Source organism: Ascaphus truei, chromosome 13 (genome assembly GCF_040206685.1).
Source record: "Ascaphus truei isolate aAscTru1 chromosome 13, aAscTru1.hap1, whole genome shotgun sequence".
Taxonomy (NCBI): Eukaryota; Metazoa; Chordata; class Amphibia; order Anura; family Ascaphidae; genus Ascaphus; species Ascaphus truei.
This window is the reverse complement of record NC_134495.1, coordinates 26,352,904-26,364,045: the sequence shown is the minus strand read 5'-3', so window position 1 is coordinate 26,364,045 and position 11,142 is coordinate 26,352,904. Positions and strand designations below refer to the sequence as shown.

General features: G+C 41.3%; 1 pseudogene; it reads left to right on the top strand.

The window, feature by feature from the left end:
• Window positions 1–445: 445 nt before the first annotated feature.
• On the top strand, window positions 446–9,248 carry LOC142465081 (olfactory receptor 2AP1-like; annotated as a pseudogene).
• The last annotated feature ends 1,894 nt before the right edge of the window (window positions 9,249–11,142 follow it).

Below are 11,142 nucleotides of genomic sequence, written 5' to 3'. Positions count from 1 at the left end.
GTGATGCCAGCTATCCCTACAGTCACAATACTGTATAAGCATTACTATACGACAAAATTAGGGAAAGGAAAAAATTTGCAGGGGAATAAAATGCATCTCACAATAATAAGTCCCTTTTTTTTCCCCACTGTTTTTATGTGCAAAACAGTTTGTTGTTTACAAATACACAATACATACAGTACATACACTACACCCCCCAAATACACATATAGCCCTGTTCCCCTTACCAGTGCGGGTCCCCGGCTATGATACGCTTCCAGCGCTCCCCCTGGCGTAAGTGCAGGTGCCGCGGGGCTAGCCATCTAGTTAGGGATATTAGCAGGCTGGCAGTTGAAGGAGAGTGAAGGCAGTTAGGGTCACATGGTGCAAGGCAGCTAATAGGGGGCTCACGCTGGCAGTTGAAGGAGAGAGAAGTGGCAGTTGGTGGCAGTTGGTGCCTGGAAGAGCTAGGGATAAGATGTGTCTGTGCAGGGGTCAGTGACCCGCTGCACTAGGCCAGTACCCTCCCCAGGCCCAGATTGCCCTGAGTCACCAGTGAGATACTGCAGCTAGGGACAGACCCCAGTTAGGGCTGCTGCCACTTTAGCTGAGCAGGATAGCTAGTTGCAATCGTGTTGTTTGCAGAGCAGCCAGAGTAGTTTGCTTTGGCTGTGTTAGGGAAAGGCCCCTCATAGGAAGAAAAGGGGTTGCTTTCTAAGTTACACAGTGTTATGTAATATCACCAGTGCCAGTTGCACGTGGTGAACTGCCAGAGTCTGGGATCAGACAGTATCTGCAGCAAGAGATCTTCTACATGCAGGGACAAGGGTAGAGGTATACCCCAGGACCCAGTTAGTCCCCTGAGATACTGTAGAGGAATACTGTATGTTATAGGGACTGCCTTAAGACAGGGACTCCTTCACCATACTCAGAGAGAGAGAGAGAGATGCTGCAGGACAGTGCCAGACTGTAAGTACGGCGTGTAGCTGGAAGAGTATCTGACTCCATAACAGAGACAGTTTGCAAAGGATCATCCGGCTGGGGATCCCTCCCCTGTGGAGTCAGCGTGTGTACCGATTCCTCCAGAGAGCTGCGCAGTGCGTTGTGGGATCACGTTGCAGAGTTGCTTATCACTCAAGGATTCTCCTGGTTAGGACAATAACCAGGAAGCTAGTATACATTAAGTGCACCAACGGGCCCCAACACAGTGAAGCGCTGTTCCTCACACTCATACTAACTTTACAGCTGGTGGACACTCAGAGGTTAAGTGCCCTGGCACCTTGGTACACAGATGGATATGTCGGTGATGGTATGCACATCTGGGTTGTAATGTAATTCATATGACATGTTGATGTATTGGTGTTATGCAATGCGAGTATGCGAAGGTTATGATGATGCTCAGTAAATACTGTTTATTCCCATTGTGTGTATTTACTGTATGGTTGTTCTGGTGAAGGCACACTCCAACCACGTTGGGATCCCTCATCAGTGGAGGCGCTGCACCATGAAGATAAGTACATACCCCAGGTTCCCCGTGGCAGAAGCTCAGTCCTCCTGGTTGCCAAACAGGTACAGCACCACACTGATAAGTAGTCAGATACACCTAACCACCCCAATCTCACTTAGGGTGGGGGTAAGATGGCAACATACACACTAACACTACCCCTCATATACTCACACACACTATCCCCCAAACAAATACAAACTACTCCCCAAAACACCCCCCAAAAAACACACACACTACCACCAAACACACATACACACACACACACTGAATCCAAACACACACTACCCCTCCAAACACACACTAACCTCCCAATACACACACTGCCCACCCTAAAAATACACACACTAGCCCCCCCAAATACACAAACACACTACCCCCCAAATGCACACAAACACTACGCCCCAAATACACAAACACTACCCCCCCAAATGCACACACACTAGCCACCCAAATAGACACACACTACACCCCAAACATACATACACTTCCCCCCAAATACACACTCACCCCTCAAATACACACACACACATACACACACACTACCCCCCAGACACCCTACCCCCCCAAACACATACACACTACCCCGCAAACACACACACACACTACTCCCCAAACACACACTACCCCCAAAAATACACACACACAAACACACTACCCACCCCCCAAATTAAATGCACATATATACACATATACTTTGGGCATACCTCTCTCCCTGACTGTCCTGCCAGTGGCTGTGAGGGATCTTGGTGCTGGTCGGGCCTCTTGTTGATGCCGGGTATCTCCCCCAGCTTCTGGCCTGTCTCCTGCATTGCCCACACATGGCTGCCCTGTCACGGCGAAACAATTCCGGCACGCAGAGGCATGAGAGGCCCAGCGTTGGACAATGCAGTAGGCAAGCCAAAACCTGGGGAGCTGCCAAGCGGCAGCAAGAGGCCCGACAAGCGCCAGTCAGTCCCCCCCCGCAGTCACCGGCAGGACAGTGAGGGAGAGAAGCAGCATCTGGGGAGCGGCAACCTGTAGACGGAGATGTAACTGTGTGTTTGTCTTTGTATACCTCTCTCTCCCTCTACCTTTCTCCCTTGCCCTTTACACTTTTTCTGAATCCTGCAGGTTATTACTGTTTGTAAGCTATTGCTACATTATTTACCTGTTTTTAGCACAATTACATATGGAATTTTTCAGTATTAGTGCCCAGCATTGCCCTCTTTTTTCAGAGGTATATATTATTATTATTTATTTGTGAAGCGCCAACATATTCCGCAGCACAGTACAATGGGGCACAGAGTTGTGTATATTAGAAAATCAGAAACAGTTATATACAAGTGAGGACAAACTCGTACAAACATATACAAAGATGTAATGAGGGCCCTGCTGGTGAGAACTCACAATCTAGAGGGGTAATGAGTACATACTGTAGTATATGTTACTTTTTGCTGCCTCTTGGCTATTCTCTACAGTGGTGAATAAGTATTATTTCTCTTTTTTTATGTACTCTGCATAGTATTGTACACATTTTTATTTTTTATTTCATTCATATTGAACTTTTCTTTGCTCTTTTTGTACTATCCACTGTTATTTTTATTCTTGCATCATTAAAATGAATATTTTATCTTACACATTTTATGCATATTTGTGTGCTATTATAGTCCCATTAGTATCTGTTCTACTGCCCTTTGGTATTTAGAACTTAGGGATTCCTTCTGTCCTCGAGCACCAATAGCTATATCATATAATTACTCTTTCTCTCTTGAGTGGTGCTGTTTGGTCCACACTACTGTATATACGCAATTCATAAGTAATTAACCTCCAGGGGGCAAAAACTATATATATAAAGATTTTATTATTACTTACAGTAAGTCTGCACAATGTGTTCTGTTATGTTATTTGATGTAAAATACTACAGGTACATATCAGAAGGACAATAATTTGTTGGACAGGACTTAAAGCAAACTGTCGAAAGTTATTTGCTTGTAGAATGGAAAGTGAAGTACTGGTTTTTGTTTGCAGTTATGGAGTCAACTACAAGCTAAATCTTCAGCACAGATGTTTATTGCCTGCAACCTGAATTGTATTGTACTCACCAAACATAAGGTAGGTTTATCTGATGTTCTGCATCTAACATACAGTGCAGATGGAGTAAGACTTACCTCCTACAGAGCCGTGACTGAAAGAGCGAAAGTCCACTGTGCCTGAGACAGTGTCTGCCGCGGCCGTGCTGTGGAGGGTGCATGCTTCTGGATAGGACCCAGTAGCATTAATCCTCCAGTGTTGGGGCAACTGTGGTAACGTTTAGGGCAACTGTGGTAACGTGGTAGCAGCTTACCCCGATGTTGGGAACATTAAGGTTTGCTACAGGACATCTCAACCTTATCAAAGTCCAATTCTTACTTTCTCCTCCCTAACTCTAAGAATCTGCCTTCATTTCCCTCTCAAATACTGTATGAAACCCGACATTTTCCTCATACTTTAGAGTCTAAACCATTCCACTGAATTCTAACTCCTATTTCGACCATTTCAAACATTTGATTCCCATGTTTCCTATACGTGTAAATGTATAGGGGAAATGGCCCACACAGTTTCAATATTGGTTCAAAAAAGCACAATTGACAGAGACAAAATCCCACCTCTATCTACAGTACATGCACATTTCTTTGATCTTCTTTATATGGTGTTATGGTTAGAGTGATTTAACACATCAAATTAAAAGTCAGTTCTACAGCAGGAAAGCGTGGCTTGGTTCCATGGGTCTACTTCTTAAAATTGTAATTGAAAAAAAAACTTCTAAATCTTAGTGCTTCAAAATTTGCATCATACGTATGAAGACTTCTAACATTTGATGCATTATTTGTTGTTTAACAGTACATTTTTCTGACATACCGCTTCATGTTAAATACCTTATAAATACAATTTAGATTAAAACAGAATTGTGTGTATTTGTATTTAGAACTGGTGTTAGTAAATATCAAATATTATTGTAATATTATTTGTAATAGCCATACTGTGAAAATAAAACATTTTATTAACCTATGTAATGAAACATCCTTGCTGCATCAAATATATTTTTGATTGATACATAAAAATGTATTATGCACAAACACATTAACAGACATTGTAGGGTTTACTTCCAAATTAGATAACGTGTGCACCAGAAAAGAACGATATAATGTATTACTGTTGTCTAAATAAAGTTCAATCTAAGGTGTGCACCCTACTGTATACACTCAGAAATCCCCAAAAAGTATTAGACATTCAGGAAATACTGTACTGTATCTTTCATTGAAGGTCAATAAATAATATTTCCTGAGCGCCTAATACATCAGGGAATTTGTGAGTGCATAGATAAACACCATAGATATCACATTGCATTTTATTTAGACTAATACACCACAGTATATTGTTCTTTTCGGTTGCGCTCCCTTCCTACAGTAATTTGGAGGAACATTCCAGGAAGAACTTTGGAAAGTTCACTGGATATTTTTGCAGCAACCTCCTGTCCCTCCTAAGTGTTTTCTATTCCTATTTAGATATTGTTAACCGTATTGTCACATTATTTGGTGTAAGAGTCACTGGGTAGAACTTTTATCACGTTATGTTTTATGTTTTAGGGTCTATGCCAAGTTGAACTTGGCTGACTATTTTGAGGCACTTTCTTCTTTTATCTGGACTCCGAAACATTCTTTTTTTTAGTGTTAACCATTTACACGTGTACGTTTAGCGCAATTCCTTTCTGTGCATCAAAGAAAACAATAATTGATATTTCTGACTGCCAATTTTGCACTTTAAAGCCATTTCTGATGCTTGGTACATAGACCCCATATTGTAAGCTTTAGAGTTTCAGTCCTGGTGTAGCCATCATACACATGGGGCCAGACTTACTGTCAATGTAATAACAAAACGTTGCAGGGGCAGAACACGCTGCCGCCGCGCTTGGTTGCTGCCTAGAAATCAGAAAACGCCCTGGGAGAATTAACTCAGCGGGGGGCTCTGCTTCTGAATGGGACCCCCGCAGTGTTAATCCTATCAAGCCAGCCACGCGTCTGTAAGAGATGCGCAGATGAGTCCCAGAGAGAAGCAGTTTCCTCGCCAGAGCAACTCTTACATTAATCTTTTTTTCATTTTTAAATACAGATTTAAGCAGGCGGTCTCGGGAACTGAGTCCCATTCCAGGAGCTACCGGTGGCCCCTATTTCTGTATCTTCAGAAGCAGGAGGTCTTCAGAGCTGACATTAATGGGGTTCAGCTCCGGAGACCCCCTGCTTCAAACTTCTATAGATAAATGATGTAAATGTCCTGTCGTTGATGACGTAAATTACTGAAAATGGTCCTTTAGCTTTTCCCCTCATGAAGTACTGTAGAGCCCCATATTCGCACATCTACATCATTAAGGTTCAGGACAGACTAGAGTCTGTAAGAACAGCTCTGGGGAGACACGGAGAGGTATTTACTCTATGGGACTCCTCTGCACAGCTAATACAAACGGACTGGCCTGGAATGATTAATTCTCCCTTATAGCAAAATTAACTATTTGTGGGGTCTGTGGACAAACCACAGACAATCTGAGGATTTCAGCCTGTTGGTCCGCGGCCACGAAAAAGGTAACTCTGACAACATCTGTATCTATTCCTTTTCATACAGTACCCCGCATACTGCAGAATTCTATGGCAACATAATCATTGAATTCTTTGGAAACCTTCTCATTTTCTGAAGTATGTTTGACTATGTTGAAACATCTGTACATTTAGCATTTTGTTTTAAAGAATAGTTAATACTAGGCAATTACTAATCTCACAAGGGCTTGGATCAAAAACAGTTTTGACCTCTTCACTTGTTCATAGGATAATTGTTGTAGTTTCACAATAATTATATTATTTTTCTATTCTTTCTAGCAGCCTCCTGGAATAACCTCTACACTTCGCTTAGAGAGCATTTATTTGGATAAGTCACTTATTTGTGAATCGTATTGATGAATTGCCTGGAATCCTTATCATTGTTATTAATTCCAACATCTACAGATGTTTACCATTCTCACCAGCTGTGTTTTATTATGTGCTTTACTTGCTCCTGACTCTCCTGCTTTTTACATTCTTAGAATGCAGACAGTAGATGGGAGAAACATAACCAATGTTACACAGTTCATCCTGTTGGGTTTCCATTTGTTTCCACACTTGGGTGTGTTCTTTTTCTGCCTGATCCTGCTGTCCTATCTTCTCACCATGGCAGGGAACGTCCTCATCCTTACATTGGTCTTCTTAGACCAAAGACTCCATAGGCCTATGTATTTTTTTCTATGTAACTTGGCTATCATGGACATCTGTTATACCAACACCATTGTACCAAACATGCTAAGGGGCTTTTCCTGGTGGATGGAAAGTCCATATCTTTTTCTTTCTGTTTTACCCAGTCATGTACTTATTTCCTAGTGGGAACTGCTCAGTTCCTACTCCTTGGTGTAATGTCATATGACAGATTTGTAGCTATTTGCCACCCCCTACGTTACACAGCAATCATGCACAGACGTGTATATCTGCAGCTTATAGCTGGAGTGTGGCTGGGTTCATTTTTCTCCATCCTTGTACCTGCAACCTTAATTTTGAGATTGTCATTTTGTTTTAACGTGATGGACCATTTTTTCTGTGATGTAGGTCCACTTCTTAGGAACTCTTGCACCGACACAACTGCAATCCAGATGTTGATATTTGCCAACTCTTCCATATTGCTATTTACTTTCTTGGTTACTTTTGTATCTTATAGTAATATTGCGATAGCCATATTAAAAATTAAAACCGCGGAGGGTAGAGGAAAAGCTTTTTCCACCTGTTCTTCCCATGCCATAGTGGTGACCCTAATTTTTGGCAGCTGTATATTCATGTATTCAAGGCCAACGCTGGGTCAGACTTCTGACTTTAACAAGTTGGTGGCAGTCGTGAACACTGTTGTTGTCCCTCTGATCAACCCTTTCATTTATACCCTGAGAAACCAGAATGTTAAAGAAATACTCAAGGATAGAATGTTTTCATGTAGCAAGATGCTTTGAGAACTGAATTACACTTTTATAAGGACTCGCTGCTTTGCAGCTTTCAGATTTCTGTGAACATTCTTTGCACACGAGTCTCCCCAAAGGTACCCTCACCTCGCCCCCCAAAGAAGGTCTCCCTACTATGCTTCACCTTCGCTGCTACTGTCCCTTAAGTCGGCATGGACAGGGTTTATTTAATCAAGAAAAAGACAGCTTATAAAACCTGCAGATCGTCACCTTCTCATCCACCTTGCATATTTTTATGGGGGAGTCTGTTTGCTTCCAGCTGCCGTCACTTGAGCTCACAACGTCTCTGATATGAGAACACAGGAGTCTCTCCAAAGGTAACAACCATGTGCTGCTGTTCTCTGATGTTTGGTAATGTTATAACTGCTCTATTGCAATCTGAAACTCATCGTCCATCTCATCCGCATGTAACTATTGTTCCAAGTTACCCTGCCTTATAGATTGTAAGCTCCTTGAGAGAGGGCTTCTTCTAACACATTGCAGGCCAAGCTTGCCTCATCTAACACCATTTTAATCTTGTCTGTAAATGTTATGTAGCACCTCTATCCCCTGGCTTAGGAAAAGTATCCCATCAAAATCAAGTTACTTGAATTGGTTACAACTATTGCCTGCAAGAGAAAGTTACCCTTTAACTCCCGTTTGGGACAAGGGTGTACTAAGAAAACTCTAGCATACCCCATGGGTGCTACTGTTACATATGCCCATAATCATATCTTTAACTCTCCATGAAATGTCTGTAAATTGAATGTATAACCCCTGTTCATTTAATGCAAACATGTATTATTATAACTCTGTCTTTTCCTGTCTGTTCTTAAACTAACTGTATAGTTTTGCAATGCCCCTTAAATGGAGGCCTGTATTTACTTACAAAAATGATGATGATGATAATGGTGATATGATGATACACTAATATTAAATGTTAACATTTCTTTATACACCATAACTCTTCTGAACTTCTATTTTGTGGTAGCACCAATAAAAAGATGTTAGGACCCTCACGCTCACCTCTGATTATCTCTCCCTAACCTAGCTCAGAACCTGTTGCAAGGTCAACACACCTGAATAGGCTGGTTTATTCAGCCACAAAACATTCTGTAGAATACAAAAAGAGCTTAAATCAGCATAGGTTTAAAGCAACAAAAAATCTCGGCTTAGAAAAGTCCAGTTCAATTGTCAATAACAGGGCTGTTCCCTTTTGCAAGATATTTCCGGTCCAAAAAAAGCAGGAAACTTGACTACATAATATGGTTTCATACAACCAATCAGATTGGGGATATACATCTCACAATCTGATTGGTTGATGTAACATGTGATGGCAGCCATCTTGGTTGTGGTGACATCATCTTAAAGGGAAAGGAAGCACAGTCTTTCTGATTGACTGGCTTCACTCCCTTTACATGATGTCACATCCACCCAAAAAAAAATTATATCACATGATTATCCCAGTCAATCAGATTGCCTGGGAACTATTTACCACTTAAAAGTGATATCACAAGCCATATAAAAGGCCTGTACCATCTCATTTGATGCTAAGAAGGTGAAGGAGCAACATCTCCTCTATATTGAATTACAATGGGCAGTACAGATAAAGATACAGATGAAGAGGCATATGAAGAAGATGAAGAAGAAAGAAGACCCATAATTGGATTACAATTAACAGATGAAGAAAAGAAAGAAGAAGAAAACAACTTACTGTATTTTAGGACCTGGGATCTGTGTTTGAGAGCTTCCTGAGACCCATGGAATCTGAGGGTGAAGACATCTAAAGGGTAAGAAAAATCATTGAATGTATGTTATTTTAATTTTGCAGGTTTTTTGATTGTATTTTTTCATTTTAATTTTTTTCATTGGCCATTGATTGGCAAAATATTAATGTATGCCCCTTTAGGGTTATCCATACAGCTGAACCCCATTATAATGCGGTTCTTGAGGGCTACATGATAAGGCCGTGCTATAACCGGGATCTCAAAAAAAATGGCAGTGGGGGGAAAAGGGGTGTATGCGCATGTGCTGCAAATGTGAAGAGAGCGGATGCGATCCAGACCTGCAGACAGGATGAGCCCCATGGAGGGGATAGTCCCACATCAGAGGAGGCGTCTGGGCTTGAGGCCCACAAGGGTGGGTAGTATACAAACGGGGGCACTGGGCCTGTGAGGCACCCTCTTCAACCAGTTAGTATTGAGGTGTGTGTCGGTGTCAGCAGCAGCAGCATAAGCAAGAGAGGTAGTGTGTGGGGTGGCTGGGGAGTATGTAGTCTGAAAGTAACATCAGCAGAGAGTAACTTCTACCTACTATTAATCTGTTTTAACGTGACATAGGGCCTCTCCCCACGTTGCAAGGCAGAAACATCAGAGGGAAGGGAGGCCATAGCAGCAAGAGAGGTAGCATGTGAGGGGGAGGGGGGGTGAAGGGAGGCACCAGCAAGAGAGGTAGTGTGTGGTGAATTGAATTAGTGCTGGACTAAAATAAACTATTAGGTGTCACTAACTTTAATATAAAAAAAGTGTAATAAAATATCTGGTGAATGTAAAACAAACAAATGTTACCATATATAGTGCAAATAAGCTTATTAAAGAACAGTGTATATCTCAGTCACAGCTGGTTAGAACCTCACATTGTCAGTGTGGAGAAGAGAGGCCATTACAGCTTTGGAGACCTGCATATTCTGGATTTCCCCAATTACAACTGAACACTGTTTGGGGATCTACCTTCATATGAGACTTAGGGTGTGTGCGTGTGTGTGTGTGTGTGTGTGTGTGTGTGTGTGTGTGTGTGTGTGTGTGTGTGTGTGTGTGTGTGTGTGTGTGTGTGTGTGTGTGTGTGTGTGTGTGCGTGCGTGTGTTTGTGTCTCAGCAAATCCTTTGAAGTTTGCCACAAAAAAAACGCGTTGTAGCGAATCGCGCTATAACGTTGTTGAGCTGTACATATATTAACAAGCAATCCATTTTTTGTTAAATTACTGCTTTTATTTCTTTGAGATGTATTTTGGTTGTTTGCTTTTAATTATTTCTACTATTTCTTTTGTGGTTTGATTTTTAATAATGGGATTTTTTTTGTTTTTTCTATTTTACATTTCTGTTATTGTTTTGTTGTTTGCTTTTTAACTGTGGCTTATTTTTGGTGTTTTTCTTTTTAATAATGGTGTTTATTTGGTGTTTTCTTTCTATTTATGGTTTTTTTGGTGTTAGCATTTTTAATTTTGGTGTTTCTTTAGTAAATTCTTTATTGATTTCTGGGATTTTTTATATGTTTACTTTTTTTTTGTAACTTAAATTTTATTTCCAATTCGTTCAGACAGAGTACAATTTCAATACATTGCATATAATCAATTTACATCTGTATCACATTGTCTTCATAGGACCTTGTCAGTGAATAACAACTTGGGGGGAGGAACGGGAACAGAATGGTAGGGAAAGGTAAGGTAAGGAAATGGTGACCCCTCCATCAAAACTTGTTAATCAAAAGCCCACTAGTCCTCTCCTCTGGACATTCGCTGCTCTGAGCACATGTGACCCCATGAGTGCTCACCTAGTGTCCATGTATGCACTACATAACCAACAACAGTATCCTCTATCATAGAATAATAGAGGTTATACCCACCCCTGATATATCC